This window comes from Salmo salar, chromosome 10 (assembly GCF_965601325.2).
Source record: "Salmo salar chromosome 10, fSalSal1, whole genome shotgun sequence".
NCBI lineage: Eukaryota > Metazoa > Chordata > Actinopteri > Salmoniformes > Salmonidae > Salmo > Salmo salar.
Window position 1 is genome coordinate 109,753,925 of NC_138300.1, and position 18,045 is coordinate 109,771,969.

Sequence of the window (18,045 nt, forward strand, 5' to 3'; positions counted from 1 at the left end):
CCAGACGCTGTTCAGAACATCTACACATTCAAACCTGCTCCTCTTAATTTTAGCACACTAAACCAGTCTTTCTATATAGCAGCTAATTATATCAACCATTGCATACTATATTATATCACTTTATATAATATAATATAATATAATACTATATATATATATATATATATATTATATATATATATATATATATATATATATATATATATATATATATAGTGACCTTATTAAACACACAAAATGATTAATTCAAGTTCTAGCTAGGTGATATAGTAAACAGTGTGACCAGTGACCACAGAGAGTGAGTGTGGGGTTGGTGTGTGTTGAGCTTGTAAAGTGCTGGTGGGTGATTCCAACCTGATAAGCCCTTAGCTGCTCTGCTGGTCAAAGCATCCTGCCGTGTCGCTGACACGTTTACGACCCAGACCAGTGGGCCAGTCTCAGCCCTTCAGTCAAGCCTCTGATTTGATAAGATTAACAGGGAGATGGTGATAAATAATGAGGCCTATTAAAGAGTAAAGACACAGGAGGGAATGTATAGGGTCTTAGGCACTCAGCGTCTCATCAGTTTGTTTATTTGGGGAATAGGTAGTGAGACTGGAGGAGTCTGTCGGCAATTAGAGGCTTAAGGCCTGTCGCTGAGAATCTGATCCAAGGAGAGTGGAGAGAATCTGATCCAAGGAGAGCGGAGAGAATCTGATCCAAGGAGAGTGGAGAGAATCTGATCCAAGGAGAGTGGAGAGAATCTGATCCAAGGAGAGCGGAGAGAATCTGATCCAAGGAGAGCGGAGAGAATCTGATCCAAGGAGAGCGGAGAGAATCTGATCCAAGGAGAGCGGAGAGAATCTGATCCAAGGAGAGCGGAGAGAATCTGATCCAAGGAGAGCGGAGAGAATCTGATCCAAGGAGAGCGGAGAGTAGCTGAAGTATCAGTGAGTTGTAAATCTCATGGAGTTACACTCCTACTTCTCACCCCCATCCACACTCACTCTGCCCAAAAACATGTTTACTCCAACCTGCATGGCAACGGAATACATCCACAGAACCTATAACATATAACATCACTTTGAGGTCATAGTCCTTTAGGAGCTCCCTCTAATGTCCTCAATTAACCTTACTTGATTACAAATCATCTGTGGATGCTTTACCTCCTGGATCTAAGGGCCACAATACAATGAAGGATACTTAGTGCACTTTGAAAATAAAAAGCAAATGAAACAATGGACACTAAACACTGCCTTCACTGCAATTTATAGAAGCTCTTTCCAGATAACAAAAGGAGAGGGTTGATCATAAACGAATGCAGAACAGTTTGAGTAAAAATGCAATTAATTCAAATAATCATAAATCCTGTTATGATTATGAGAAATGCATTATTGAAGATAGAATGGAAAATTGAAATCGTTAATAACACTCAAATCCCAGCTTTTTTTCACCAGGCAGGCAGTACAGTAAGCTGAGCCAAATCATGGCTATAAAGGGAGAGAGAGAGAGAGAGAAACGGAGAGAGAGAGAGAGAGGGGGGGGGGGGGGAGAGAGAGAGAGAAACGGAGAGAGAGAGAGAGAGAGAGAGAGGGGGGGGGAGAGAGAGAGAGAGAGAGAGAGAGAAAGACAGAGAGAAACGGAGAGATCGAGAGGCAGAGAAAAAGAGACAGAGAGATTGAGAGAGAGAAGAGAGACGGAGAGAGAGATCGAGAGGAGCGAGAGAGAGAGAGAGACGGAGAGGTGGAGAGAAAGAGACGGAGAGAGAGCGAGAGATGGAGAGAGAGAGAGATCAGAAGAGAGACAAAGAAAGAGAGAGAGAGGGGGAGAGAGAGACGGAGAGAGCGAGAGAGAGAGAGAGAGAGAGAGCAGAAGAGAAACAGAGAGAGAGAAATAAACAAGTGCAAAGGAGCGAGAGAGAGAGAGAGGGAGCTAGTGAGTGTTGGTGTTGTACAGGCCTCTTGGCCACTGGGTAATGCTGTAATGATAGGAGATGATACTGTAGATGTTTGGGACCTGGTACAGCTTAGCGCTGAGTGGAGCGCTGGCCGTTCCCCTGGAGGCTGCATTCCTCCAGCTCCTGCTGCCTGTCTGAGACATGGGCCGAGGCTTGACCAGGCAGCACGGGCCGGGATGAGAACGAGACCGGGGAAGGTGGTTCTGGTATGGGGGGGCTGTAGCTAGTTGAGCCTTACACTGTAGTTGTGCTTTGATATTAATCAAATCAATGAATCACATGCATTTATGAAGCCCTTTTTACATCAGCAGTTGACACAAAGTTCTTATACAGCAACCCAGCCTAAAACCCAGAGAGCAACATTATATTTACATTACAGTTTACATTTCAGTGTCCTTATTACAGTAATTACAGTGTAACATGTATTGTAATTACTCATTGTTACACTGGACTTACAATGTACTTATCTAGGGTTAGTGTTGAGGCTATAGGGTTAGTGTTAAACCGGGAAGTTATCTAGGGTTAGTGTTGAGGCTTTAGGGTTAGTGTTAAACCGAGAAGTCAATAACATTTTTGCAACGTAAGCTTAACTTCCTGAACATTCGAGACGTGTAGTCCACTTGTCACTCCAATCTCATTTGCATTAGCGTAGCCTCTTCTGTAGCTTGTCTACTATGTGTCTGCCTATCCCTGTTCTCTCTCCTCTGCACAGGCCATACAAACGCTCCACACCGCGTGGCCGCTGCCGCTCTAACCTGGTGGTCCCAGCGCGCACGACCCACGTGGAGTTCCAGGTCTCCGGCAGCCTCTGGAACTGCCGGTCTGCGGCCAACAAGGCTGAGTTCATCTCAGCCTATGCTACCCTCCAGTCCCTAGACTTCCTGGCGCTGACGGAAACATGGATCACCACAGATAACACTGCTACTCCTACTGCTCTCTCCTCGTCTGACTACGTGTTCTCGCATACCCCTAGAGCATCGAGCCAGCGGGGTGGTGGCACTGGAATCCTCATCTCTCCCAAGTGGACATTCTCTCTTTCTCCCCTGACCCATCTGTCTATCTCCTCATTTGAATTCCATGCTGTCACAGTTACCAGCCCTTTCAAGCTTAACATCCTTATCATTTATCGCCCTCCAGGTTCCCTTGGAGAGTTCATCAATGAGCTTGACGCCTTGATAAGTTCCTTTCCTGAGGATGGCTCACCTCTCACAGTTCTGGGTGACTTTAACCTCCCCACGTCTACCTTCGACTCATTCCTCTCTGCCTCCTTCTTTCCACTCCTCTCCTCTTTCGACCTCACCCTCTCACCTTCCCCCCCTACTCACAAGGCAGGCAATACGCTTGACCTCATCTTTACTAGATGCTGTTCTTCCACTAATCTCATTGCAACTCCCCTCCAAGTCTCCGACCACTACCTTGTATCCTTTTCCCTCTCGCTCTCATCCAACACTTCTCACTCTCCCCCTACTCGGATGGTATTGCGCCGTCCCAACCTTCGCTCTCTCTCTCCCGCTACTCTCTCCTCTTCCATCCTATCATCTCTTCCCTCTGCTCAAACCTTCTCCAACCTATCTCCTGATTCTGCCTCCTCAACCCTCCTCTCCTCCCTCTCTGCATCCTTTGATTTCCTCTGTCCCCTATCCTCCAGGCCGGCTCGGTCCTCCCCTCCTGCTCCGTGGCTCGACGACTCACTGCGAGCTCACAGAACAGGGCTCCGGGCAGCCGAGCGGAAATGGAGGAAAACTCGCCTCCCTGCGGACCTGGCATCCTTTCACTCCCTCCTCTCTACATTTTCCTCTTCTGTCTCTGCTGCTAAAGCCACTTTCTACCACTCTAAACTCCAAGCATCTGCCTCTAACCCTAGGAAGCTCTTTGCTACCTTCTCCTCCCTCCTTAATCCTCCTCCCCCTCCCCCCCCCCCTCCTCCCTCTCTGCGGATGACTTCGTCAACCATTTTGAAAAGAAGGTTGACGACATCCGATCCTCGTTTGCTAAGTCAAACGACACTGCTGGTCCTGCTCACACTGCCCTACCCTGTGCTTTGACCTCTTTCTCCCCTCTCTCTCCAGATGAACTCTCGCGTCTTGTGACGGCCGGCCGCCCAACAACCTGCCCACTTGACCCTATCCCCTCCTCTCTTCTCCAGACCATTTCCGGAGACCTTCTCCCCTACCTCACCTCGCTCATCAACGCATCCTTGACCGCTGGCTACGTCCCTTCCGTCTTCAAGAGAGCGAGAGTTGCACCCCTTCTGAAAAAACCTACACTCGATCCCTCCGATGTCAACAACTACAGGCCAGTATCCCTTCTTTCCTTTCTCTCCAAAACTCTTGAACGCGCCGCGCTTGGCCAGCTCTCTTGCTATCTCTCTCAGAATTACCTTCTTGATCCTAATCAGTCAGGTTTCAAGACTGGGCATTCAACTGAGACTGCTCTTCTCTGTGTCACGGAGGCTCTCCGCACTGCTAAAGCTAACTCTCTCTCCTCTGCTCTCATCCTTCTAGACCTATCTGCTGCCTTTGATACCGTGAACCATCAGATCCTCCTCTCCACCCTCTCCGAGCTGGGCATCTCCGGCACCGCGCACGCTTGGATTGCGTCCTACCTGACAGGTCGCTCCTACCAGGTGGCGTGGCGAGAATCTGTCTCCGCACCACGTGCTCTCACCACTGGTGTCCCCCAGGGCTCTGTTCTTGGCCCACTCCTATTCTCGCTATACACCAAGTCACTTGGCTCTGTCATATCCTCACATGGTCTCTCATATCATTGCTATGCAGATGACACACAATTAATCTTCTCCTTTCCCCCTTCTGACAACCAGGTGGCGAATCGCATCTCTGCATGTCTGGCAGACATATCAGTGTGGATGATGGATCACCACCTCAAGCTGAACCTCGGCAAGACGGAGCTGTTCTTCCTCCCGGGGAAGGACTGCCCGTTCCATGATCTCGCCATCACGGTTGACAACTCCCTTGTGTCCTCCTCCCAGAGTGCTAAGAGCCTTGGCGTGACCCTGGACAACACCCTGTCGTTCTCCACCAACATCAAGGCGGTGACCCGATCCTGTAGGTTCATGCTCTACAACATTCGCAGAGTACGACCCTGCCTCACACAGGAAGCGGCGCAGGTCCTAATCCAGGCACTTGTCATCTCCCGTCTGGATTACTGCAACTCGCTGTTGGCTGGGCTCCCTGCCTGTGCCATTAAACCCCTACAACTCATCCAGAACGCCGCAGCCCGTCTGGTGTTCAACCTTCCCAAGTTCTCTCACGTCACCCCGCTCCTCCGCTCTCTCCACTGGCTTCCAGTCGAAGCTCGCATCCGCTACAAGACCATGGTGCTTGCCTACGGAGCTGTGAGGGGAACGGCACCTCCGTACCTTCAGGCTCTGATCAGGCCCTACACCCAAACAAGGGCACTCCGTTCATCCACCTCTGGCCTGCTCGCCTCCCTACCTCTGAGGAAGCACAGTTCCCGCTCAGCCCAGTCAAAACTGTTCGCTGCTCTGGCACCCCAATGGTGGAACAAGCTCCCTCACGACGCCAGGACAGCGGAGTCAATCACCACCTTCCGGAGAAACCTGAAACCCCACCTCTTCAAGGAATACCTGGGATAGGATAAAGTAATCCTTCTAACCCCCCCCTCAAAAGATTTAGATGCACTATTGTAAAGTGGCTGTTCCACTGGATATTATAGGTGAATGCACCAATTTGTAAGTCGCTCTGGATAAGAGCGTCTGCTAAATGACTAAAATGTAAATGTAAATGTAAGTTATCTAGGGTTAGTGTTGAGGCTATAGGGTTAGTGTTAAACCGGGAAGTTATCTAGGGTTAGTGTTGAGGCTGTAGGGTTAGTGTTAAACTAGGGTTAGAGTTGAGGCAATAGGGTTAGTGTTAAACCGGGAAGTTATCTAGGGTTAGTGTTGAGGCTATAGGGTTAGTGTTAAACCGGGAAGTTATCTAGGGTTAGAGTTGAGGCTATAGGGTTAGTGTTAAACCGGGAAGTTATCTAGGGTTAGAGTTGAGGCTGTAGGGTTAGTGTTAAACCGGGAAGTTATCTAGGGTTAGAGTTGAGGCTGTAGGGTTAGTGTTAAACCCGGGAAGTTATTTAGGGTTAGTGTTAAACCGGGAAGTTATCTAGGGTTAGAGTTGAGGTTGTAGGGTTAGTGTTAAACCGGGAAGTTATTTAGGGTTAGTGTTAAACCGGGAAGTTATCTAGGGTTAGAGTTGAGGTTGTAGGGTTAGTGTTAAACCGGGAAGTTATCTAGGGTTAGTGTTAAACCGGGAAGTTATCTAGGGTTAGAGTTGAGGCTATAGGGTTAGTGTTAAACCGGGAAGTTATCTAGGGTTAGAGTTGAGGCTATAGGGTTAGTGTTAAACCGGGAAGTTATCTAGGGTTAGTGTTAAACCGGGAAGTTATCTAGGGTTAGTGTTGAGGCTATAGGGTTAGTGTTAAACCGGGAAGTTATCTAGGGTTAGTGTTGAGGCTATAGGGTTAGTGTTAAACCGGGAAGTTATCTAGGGTTAGTGTTGAGGCTTTAGGGTTAGTGTTAAACCGGGAAGTTATCTAGGGTTAGTGTTGAGGCTTTAGGGTTAGTGTTAAACCAGGAAGTTATCTAGGGTTAGTGTTGAGGCTTTAGGGTTAGTGTTAAACCGGGAAGTTATCTAGGGTTAGTGTTAAACCGGGAAGTTATCTAGGGTTAGAGTTGAGGCTTTAGGGTTAGTGTTAAACCGAGAAGTTATCTAGGGTTAGTGTTGAGGCTTTAGGGTTAGTGTTAAACCGGGAAGTTATCTAGGGTTAGTGTTGAGGCTTTAGGGTTAGTGTTAAACCAGGAAGTTATCTAGGGTTAGTGTTGAGGCTATAGGGTTAGTGTTAAACCGGGAAGTTATCTAGGGTTAGTGTTAAACCGGGAAGTTATCTAGTGTTAGTGTTGAGGCTTTAGGGTTAGTGTTAAACCAGGAAGTTATCTAGGGTTAGTGTTGAGGCTTTAGGGTTAGTGTTAAACCAGGAAGTTATCTAGGGTTAGAGTTGAGGCTGTAGGGTTAGTGTTAAACCGGGAAGTTATCTAGGGTTAGTGTTGATGCTTTAGGCTTAGTGTTAAACTGGGAAGTTATCTAGGGTTAGAGTTGAAGCTATAGGGTTATTGTTAAACCGGGAAGTTATCTAGGGTTAGTGTTGAGGCTTTAGGGTTAGTGTTAAACCGGGAAGTTATCTAGGGTTAGAGTTGAGGCTTTAGGGTTAGTGTTAAACCGAGAAGTTATCTAGGGTTAGTGTTGAGGCTTTAGGGTTAGTGTTAAACCGGGAAGTTATCTAGGGTTAGTGTTGAGGCTTTAGGGTTAGTGTTAAACCAGGAAGTTATGTAGGGTTAGTGTTGAGGCTTTAGGGTTAGTGTTAAACCGGGAAGTTATCTAGGGTTAGTGTTAAACCGGGAAGTTATCTAGGGTTAGTGTTGAGGCTTTAGGGTTAGTGTTAAACCGGGAAGTTATCTAGGGTTAGAGTTGAGGCTTTAGGGTTAGTGTTAAACCGAGAAGTTATCTAGGGTTAGTGTTGAGGCTTTAGGGTTAGTGTTAAACCGGGAAGTTATCTAGGGTTAGTGTTGAGGCTTTAGGGTTAGTGTTAAACCAGGAAGTTATCTAGGGTTAGTGTTGAGGCTATAGGGTTAGTGTTAAACCGGGAAGTTATCTAGGGTTAGTGTTAAACCGGGAAGTTATCTAGTGTTAGTGTTGAGGCTTTAGGGTTAGTGTTAAACCGGGAAGTTATCTAGGGTTAGTGTTGAGGCTTTAGGGTTAGTGTTAAACCAGGAAGTTATCTAGGGTTAGAGTTGAGGCTGTAGGGTTAGTGTTAAACCGGGAAGTTATCTAGGGTTAGTGTTGAGGCTTTAGGGTTAGTGTTAAACTGGGAAGTTATCTAGGGTTAGAGTTGAAGCTATAGGGTTATTGTTAAACCGGGAAGTTATCTAGGGTCAGTGTTGAGGCTTTAGGGTTAGTGTTAAACCGGGAAGTTATCTAGGGTTAGAGTTGAAGCTATAGGGTTAGTGTTAAACCGGGAAGTTGACATGAATCAAGGTTGAGGTAAGGGGACTTCAGGTCTGTTACCCATGAAAGGGACATATCCCCTAGACCAACCATACTCAACTGGCAGACTGCAGATACCCCTGACCTAGACCAACCATACTCAACTGGCAGACTGCAGATACCCCTGACTTAAACCAACCATACTCAACTGGCAGACTGCAGATACCCCTGACTTAAACCAACCATACTCAACTGGCAGACTGCAGATACCCCTGACCTAGACCAACCATACTCAACTGGCAGACTGCAGATACCCCTGACCTAGACCAACCATACTCAACTGGCAGACTGCAGATACCCCTGACTTAGACCAACCATACTCAACTGGCAGACTGCAGATACCCCTGACCTAGACCAACCATACTCAACTGGCAGACTGCAGATACCCCTGACTTAGACCAACCATACTCAACTGGCAGACTGCAGATACCCCTGACCTAGACCAACCATACTCAACTGGCAGACTGCAGATACCCCTGACTTAGACCAACCATACTCAACTGGCAGACTGCAGATATCCCTGACCTAGACCAACCATACTCAACTGGCAGACTGCAGATTTCCCTGACCTAGACCGACCATACTCAACTGGCAGACTGCAGATTTCCTTGACTTAGACCAACCATACTCAACTGGCAGACTGCAGATTTCCCTGACTTAGACCAACCATACTCAACTGGCAGACTGCAGATTTCCCTGACTTAGACCAACCATACTCAACTGGCAGACTGCAGATTTCCCTGACTTAGACCAACCATACTCAACGGGCAGACTGCAGATTTCCCTGACCGACACCAACCAAAATCACCTCCAGTTAATAAGGAACTCTTCAAAAAGCTGCCAGAGAGGTTAGGGGAAAGGTTCACACAGGACACTTCAAACTCCTACCAGAATGAAAACGCTGCCCTGTAGTGCTTTCAATTGGTATGGGTTAGGGTTAGGGTTAGGGTAAGGGTTAGGGTTAGGGTTAGGGTTAGGGTTAGGGTAAGGGTTAGGGTTAGGGTAAGGGTTAGGGTAAGGGTTAGGGTAAGGGTTAGGGTTAGGGTTAGTGTTAGGGTTAGGGTTAGGGTTAGGGTAAGGGTTAGGGTAAGGGTTAGGGTTAGGGTTAGTGTTAGGGTTAGGGTTAGGGTTAGGGTTGAGGCTACAGTTAGATTTGAACTGGGATGTGGACATAAAGTCAATGTGACAGAATTCAACACGATCATACACACAACTCTTATAAATTATTGTGAAACATATGGAGAGGCACTGGGACTAGAAGCTGTAACAGTATATGTGATGGAATGCTTGGTTTAATGTTGGAAGTGCACATCTCTGGTTCAGGCCCAGGCAGAGCTGCGCTACAAACCTGCCCTGTGAGTTAAGGGTGATGGGGGTCTGCGCCGTTCCACACAGTAAAGTAGACAGACAGAAGAAAGCAAACACACAGGAGATGACATACAGCGCTTCATAGGGGTCAATGCTGCAGCTGCACCACAGAGGGCAGAGGGTGGGCTGCTTTAGGTGCACCTCACCACTGGCCCCTTAAAGTGGCAGTTAAATTAACCATTTAGGTGGCAGTACTCTGGAGAGAAGAGAGACAGGTTACTGCCCACACAAGCACACGCGCACGCGCACGCACACACACACACACACACACACACACACACACACACACACACACACACACACACACACACACACACACACACACACACACACACACACACACAGACACGTACACACAGTGCAGCTGTGCTGGCCTTCGATGAGCCCCTGTCTGATAATTTATCCTCCTGGTTTAAGAGAGGGGAACAGAGTGATCTGAGATAGGAGCGTTGATTTAAATACCTTTTAAAATTCTCTCCTCGGGCATATGGCTCTTCCTCTCTCAGAGTGCTGGCTGCTGGTCTTTCTCAGTGCCACTGTGGCACTACTCTCCTCTGATAAATGACTTCATCTGATGGGGTGTTTCCCTCAGACAGCGTTATTCTGTTAGCACTGTTGTAAAACAAACTATGTTGTTGTTGAGATAGAATGGGGAAAAATATGACACGATCAACATGAAAAGTGGGATATAAAATAACATTTTAGAATGGAAAAAATCTATTGTTTCCAGGTTTTATTAAACTTGATGAAATCATGAAAAGCCTTATATGTGGATCTCTTACATCAACAATGATGATGGGATCTCTACTATTAAAGAGCAGATAGATCAGTGTAAAGGTTTGGAGAGGGATGGGTGTGGATTACAAGCTTTGCTCCCATGTCATGTTCCAATACCTAATGGAGTTAGGGCCCAAAATATATCAGTTATGGGCTATCTAGATCCTGTTCTAGTGGCCCATATAGAGTTTCATTAGTCACAAGGAGATAAGATTAAGGACAAAACTTTTATTTTGAAAGGTAAACCCTGCTTGCCTTATCCGGTCCATGATATATTGCCAGACATGGAAAATATGTCACCTAATAAAAACATTAACTAGCCTAGATGTATTATCTTTGGTGAGGAAATCTGATGAAAGCATCTAGCAAAACCTATATTTATACAAAAAAAGTATTTTATTATTAATCTCTGATGTTAAGATAAATGATTTTAATGGCTATCTTGATTATCTGTAAGTAAGCCTACAGGAAGTACAAGTTTATTTTTGTCATTAGTGGAATTTATCTATCAATTTGCCCATGTTCTCTGTGAAAATGTTATTTTTGAAAAAAGGTAAAAGAGTATAGGCTATAGCTCTCTCTAGTGGTTAAAAGCATACAATCACATTTTACCATTTGTTTTCATATCTAAATACAATGCCCATGTCACAGGCCTCTCTTTTTGTTGATGCTATTATTACCAAACCCACAGGGCCACCTAGTGCTAGCAATTGAAATAGATGATCATTTTAAAGGTCCAATGCAGCCATTTTTATCTGAATTTGAAATAATTTCTTGGTATAAATTAAGTACATCACTGTGGTTGTTGCCATTAAAATTGTGAAAATAAACAAAAATTGCTTCTTTGCCAAGAGGAATTTCTCAAACAATACTTTTGCTAGGACTGTCTAGGAGTAGTCTGAGTGGGGAGGAGAAAACTGAAAACCAACTGGTATTGGCAGAGAGGTTTGGAACTCTCTTTCTTATTGGTCTATTAACTAATTTACCACCTGGTGATGTCACCAGGCAGGCCAAATCCCACTACAACAGGCAAAAAATCCAGGCAGTCGTTTCAAACAGCTCTTACACTAAAAGGGCATTATCACAATTTCACAGTATTATTCCAACCTTATAGTGCGGAAATATAAAACAAAGGAATATCTAGTTTTTGACTGCACTGAGCCTTTAATAATAGCAGTTGGAACAGCCAGATAGATTATCATAATGTCATTCAGTAATTTACAATGTAAATATCTTTCTCACTTAGTGGTTGTTGTATATTTTCCCTCATATAATCAAAAGCCCCATGAGGATAAAATGGATGGTTTGGATCAGGAAGGAGTAAACGTGTGGAGTGTGTTTGTACAGAGCTAAGTGAAACTTCCCAGCAGAGTATCACATTTCAGGCCCACATCCATCACTCTACAGACAGCGGTAACTGACAGCCAGCCATTGGCCAGCACCTGGGAAGGTTTGTCTGATTTATAAACTGTCAGTGGGAGCATTAAAAAGAGATTAGCCCCAACAAGGTGATGTGTGATGTAAACAAAGTGAGGAGGCTGCAAGCAGCCAGGGCAACAGTCAGCGGAGAACAGAAGCTAAGGTGCTGATGAACAGTGAGACACACAGTGAGAGGGGTATTGGCTCTCAGCCAGGGATATATTGTTTGGTTGCTTTAGGCTTGTAATCTTCCGTTGGGTGTGTGTGTTCTATTCAAGGATACTACAATTGCAAATACTGTTGGTTAAAAGTAGAGAAATGTATGAACATGTCTTTTACTGAATGAATGCTTACTAATATAACTTCATGTGCATGTACAGTATATATATATATATATATTTACCTTTATTTAACTAGGCAAGTCAGTTCAGAACAATTTCTTATTTTCAATGACGGCCTAGGAACATTGTGTTAAACTGCCTTGTTCAGGGGCAGAACGACAGATTTTTACTTTGTCAGCTCGGGGATTCAATCTTGCAACCTTTCGGTTATACAGTTTTTTTACAATCACTTTGGCACCAATTTCAGAACCTTGATGTCATTTTTCAAAACTCTAGACACAAAACTCACAACCAATGACCAAAATACACATTTTTCAAAACTCTAACACTTTTTCCAATTGCTTGGATACATTATACATACAGCTAAGATCATTTGTTCATTGAACTAAAATCACCTGTTCAAAATGACACAACTTACAGTTTTTCTCAATTGCTAAAACACTAAAACCCATTGGCTGAACAAAGTTCTCAGTTGCCTGGACTCATTTAGCTAATTATGCAGTCTGTTGTCAATACCTTAAACCATTTCACATGGTAAAACACAATTTGCAGATCTCACTTTTCAGCAAAACTCGTAACACATTCTCATTCTCAAAACACATTCTGCACTCTAATGCACATGTCATCCATACTGGTAAACACAAGTGGCAACAATCAAATACAAATAGAGAACACATGTCATTGATTGAACACAACCACTCAAAATGGATTTAACCTGTTTCAAATGATGCGACACAACCAATATAAGCCAGTTCAGAGAGCAAACAGGTTGTTGAAGGTGGGAAGGAGAAAGTCTGAGAATGGATAGAAGAGAGGACGAGGACGTATGCGAGGTGGGCGAAGAGGAGGAGAAGGGCAAGAAAGAGGAAGAGGAGGACGAAGAGGAAGACAAAGAGTGGAAATATCTGATGAAATTCGAGCAACAGTTATAGACCATGTTCTTGTCCATGGACTGACAATGAGGGAAGCAGGACTTAGAGTGCAACCCAATTTGAGTCGATTTTCTGTGTCCACCATAGTAAGGACATTCAGAGAAGAGAACAGGTACAGTATACTACTGTATTTTTGTAATTGCAGATTTACTGTACTACACTATATGCAGCTGTTTCAATAGACATTTGTAAAGTTAATCACTGTATGTATTGTACTGCATGAATATGTTTTGTAACTGCACAACTACTTTTTGTAGAATTGCAAGGCTGCCACATGCAGGTGGAAGGACAGCTATATTCACTCGGGAGCAAGAGGCCGTTATAGTTGGCATGGTCCTTCAAGATAATGCAATACAACTCAGAGAAATCCAGGAACAAGTGATACAAGACAACACACACTTCCAGGGAATCGACAGTGTGAGCATTTCCACAATTGACCGTGTCCTCCATCGTAACAGGATGCGAATGAAACAAGTATACAGAGTACCTTTTGAGCGCAACTCACCAAGGGTGAAAGAACTGCGAGCTCAGTATGTGCAAGTAAGTGTATATTCAGAAACATTTATTGTAATCCAGATTGTCTACAGTACTAACACATACTATGTGAATGACATTACTCTTCAGTACATACAATATATGTGAATCAGAAGTGCATACAGTAGGCCTAATTGTACTCTACAGTATAGCACTGTCTCTGTACGACTTACAAAATCCTACATACAGTATATTGTATTTCTACACATACAATATTTGACTTGGAATCCTTGGACAGACCCCATGAGTTCATCTTTGTCGATGAAGCAGGCTTCAATCTAACAAAGAGGAGAAGGAGAGGCCGAAACATGATTGGACAGCGGGCCATTGTTGAAGTCCCTGGTCAACGAGGTGGCAATGTCACAATCTGTGCTGCTATCAGCAACCATGGTGTTCTACATCACCATGTTACACTCGGGCCATATAACCCCCAGCACCTTCTAACATTTATTGCCAATCTAAGAGATATTTTATTTGAGCAGCAGGTTCAAGAGCAGCAGGGTCAAGAGCTAAATGAGAATCCCATTCCCACCTATGTGATAGTGTGGGACAATGTCAGTTTCCACCGAGCTGCTCAGGTAAGGGAATGGTTTAACATCAATGGGCAGTTTATGAACTTGTACCTCCCTCCATACTCGCCTTTCCTGAATCCGATTGAGGAGTTTTTCTCCTCTTGGAGATGGAAAGTGTATGATAGACTACCCTACACCAGAGTAAATCTGCTGCAAGACATGGATTTAGCCTGTGGTGATATAGGTGAGGAATCATGTCAGGGCTGGATACGGCACACAAGAGGCTTCTTCCCCCGTTGCCTCAGGAGGGACAATATTGCTTGTGATGTCGACGAAGTGCTCTGGCCTGACCCAGCCCAAAGACAAGAAGAAGCACATTGATCACATGTTTACTCCTTAGATTTTTGTCCCTTTTAGTATTGTATACTGTAGTACAGTGCATTGTAGGCTGTATACTGTACAATGGACAAATTGTATGGCCCTGAACTTTGTGCTTTCCATTTATTAACAGTACTGACTGCGCAATAGATTTTGACTGGTTGGAGGTTCATATCAACAAAGAACAAGAATTACAGTATCACAGAGACAAAGGACAAGTTTGTGAGATGCAGGGTACAGTACTGTAAAAATCGGGGTACAAGGAGGAGGAAGAACAAAAAACTAAATTGCAAAGAGCAAAGCAGAGTAGTAATTTCTGATCAATGTTGAGCTACTATGATAGAACCTGTTTTCGTTCATCAAAAGACAATGACGGAAAAATATGAATATTTTTTTCGATTAAAAATTTACTTCTCCCTGAGAATTGTATGTTTTGAACAATGTGTTTTCTATTTTTCGGTGTATTGTTTACTGACTGCTTGAGAGCGTATATCATTTTGATCACTTTGTTTATGATTTGAGAACAGTGTTTGATTTTGAACACAGGTAAAACTGTTTTGAGGCGAATGTTCCATTTTGCGAGAGGAGTCAGAGGTTATGTAAATAGTGCTTGAAGATGAGGTTTTGTGTTTAATGTTTTCAGGAAATGGAGCAAGGTTTCAGAAATTGTGTTTTAGCAATTGAGAAAAACTGTAACATCAAAGTATTACCATTTCAAAATGCAATTCACCCATTACATCTGAGATGACTGTCTATTCATTCCATTACAATGATCTAACTATCAATTGATACAACTGATCAAAATGATAAATGACTGTTGCATTATTCTTAATGCATAGTTTTATGGAAACTGACAAACAATACTCCATGTTTAGATCATGAAAGTTTCAGTATAACGAGATCCATTGACAGCAATTACTGTGGAACATGAACCAATTGGACTACATTATCTATGGATGTAATATTTCATCATCATTCTTTATCAGACACTGTTTCTATGGTCCCATGTACCACTTTTCCAGACCATGTTTTCAGATTTGACCTTACTGTACACAGATTTGACATTATTGGCCACTTTATTAGGTACACCTATCTAGTACTGGGTAGGACCACCTTTTGCCTCCACAACAGCCTGAATTATTCACGATGTTCTACGTTAAGAGATGCCCTTCTGCACACCACTGTTTTAAACAGCTGTTATTTGAGGATTTGTGGCCTTTCTGTTAGCTTGAATGAGTCTGGACATTCTCCTCTGACCTCTCTCATTAACAAGGTGTTTTTGCCCACAGAACTGCCGCTCACTGAATGTGTTTTGTTAATCGCACCATTCTCTTTAAACTCTAGAGACTGTAGTGCATAAAAATCCCAGAAAGGCAGCTGTTTCTGAGATGCTGGAATCACCATGTGTGGCATCAACAATCATACCACGGTCAAAGTTGTTTAGATTACTCATCTTGCCCGTTCTAATGTTTGGTCGAACAACATCTAAAGCTCTCTACTCTATATACTCTATATATTGAGTTTCAGGCTGCCACATGATTCGCTGTTCGAATGTAACCTTCCTTGATGATCTAAATCAGGTCTGTAGAGCTGATGGCATGACCTATGTCATTGTGTGGGATAATGTCAGGTTCCACCATGCTCAAATGGTGCAAGCATGGTTTCAGGCCCATCCACAATTTACCACCCTGTACTTAACCCCATACTCTCCTTTCCTAAAACTCGATTGAGAATTTTTTTCTCCACATGGAGGTGGAAGGTATATGATAGGTGCCCTCACGAACAAGCCACTCTTCTCCAGGCCTTGGATGACGCATGCAATGACATCACGGAAGACCAGTGTCAGGCCTGGATTCGCCATGCCTGAAGATTCTTCCCAAGATGTTTGGCTAATGAAAACATCCATTGTGATGTGGATGAGAACCTATGGCCAAATCCACAAGACAGGGTTGTGGGAAATATAGAAGTACAGTAATCAATCCTTTGTTTTGCTTTTTACAGTAAGCCAGGTGAGGAACACTGCAGTTGATGTTTTACTGTAGTTTTTTTCTTTTTTTGTAGCTAAATATTTTTGCTTTGATTCAAAGAAACCTATGGGTGATTTTATTGTATTTCATCAATAAATGTCATATTTTGTTCAATGATTCCACTGTGTCTGTAGTATTCTCTTTACTAGTCCTTTTACAGTGATGTGCTTATGTGTAGTACCATAATGAAACATGTATCACATATTTTGTATTACAATATTTAATGATTGAACGAACAACTACACAGTGAAACTATCGGTATGTTGTTTGTGGGTGATCTAAATGAATGTTCTTTTGGTATTTCATGATAAATGAGTTATTTGAACCAATGATTCTGCAAGTGCAAGGTTTCTTTAAAGATATGAATGCACAATGCATTGTTTTGAACATTGGACTGCCTGTGTTACTGTCATGGTTGTTGTCGGTGAATGAGGACCAAAACGCAGCAGGTACGTGAATGCTCATCTTGATTTTTAATTACTCTCAAAAATGAACATACAACATAACAAAACACGAAAAACGAACACTCGACAAATAAACAGTCTGGTAAGGCACAAGGCTATACACAGAATAATCACCCACAAATCACACACACAAACACACCCTAATATATGGGACTCTCAATCAAAGGCAGATAGACAACACCTGCCTTCAACTGAGAGTCCCAACCCCAATTAACCAAACATAGAAACACACACACCAGACTAACCATAGAATACAAACACATAGACCATCAACCAAAAACCCGGAAATACTAAATCAAACACCCTTTACACAAACACACCACCCCGAACCACAAAACAAATACCCTCTGCCACGTCCTGACCAAACTACAAAAACAATTAACCTTATACTGGCCAGGACGTGACAGTACCCCCCCCTTAAAGGTGCTACCCCAGAAGCACCTTAAAAAATAACCCCAAGCAACACCAAAAAAAATTCCCCTTATCTAAAGGGAGGGAAGGGAGGGTGGCTGCCGTCAACGACGGCACTGTGCTACACCCCCCCTCCCCAACCCACCTATTTCTGGAGGTGGCTCTGGTTCCGGCCGTTCCAGGCTGTCGGGCCACTCTGGCATCGCCGGGGGGCAGTCGGGCATCGCCGGGGGGCAGTCGGGCCAGTCTGGCATCGCCGGGGGGCAGTCGGGCCAGTCTGGCATCGCCGGGGGGCAGTCGGGCCAGTCTGGCATCGCCGGGGGGCAGTCGGGCCAGTCTGGCAGTTCGGGACAGTCTGGGCAGTCTGGCAGTTCGGGACAGTCTGGACAGTCTGGCAACTCGGGACAATCTGGCCACTCGGGACAGTCTGGCCACTCGGGACAGTCTGGCCACTCGGGACAGTCTGGCCACTCGGGACAGTCTGGGCAGACTGGCAACTCTGGCCACTCGGGCAGTTCAGGGCAGTCTGGCCACTCCGCCAGTTCAGGGCAGTCTGGCCACTCCGCCAGTTCAGGGCAGTCTGGCCACTCCGCCAGTTCAGCGCAGTCTGGCCACTCCGCCAGTTCAGCGCAGTCTGGCCACTCTGCCAGTTCAGCGCAGTCTGGCCACTCCGCCAGTTCAGCGCAGTCTGGCCACTCCGCCAGTTCAGCGCAGTCTGGCCACTCCGCCAGTTCAGCGCAGTCTGGCCACTCCGCCAGTTCAGCGCAGTCTGGCCACTCCGCCAGTTCAGCGCAGTCTGGCCACTCCGGCAGTTCAGCGCAGTCTGGCCACTCCGGCAGTTCAGCGCAGTCTGACCTCTCCGGCAGTTCAAT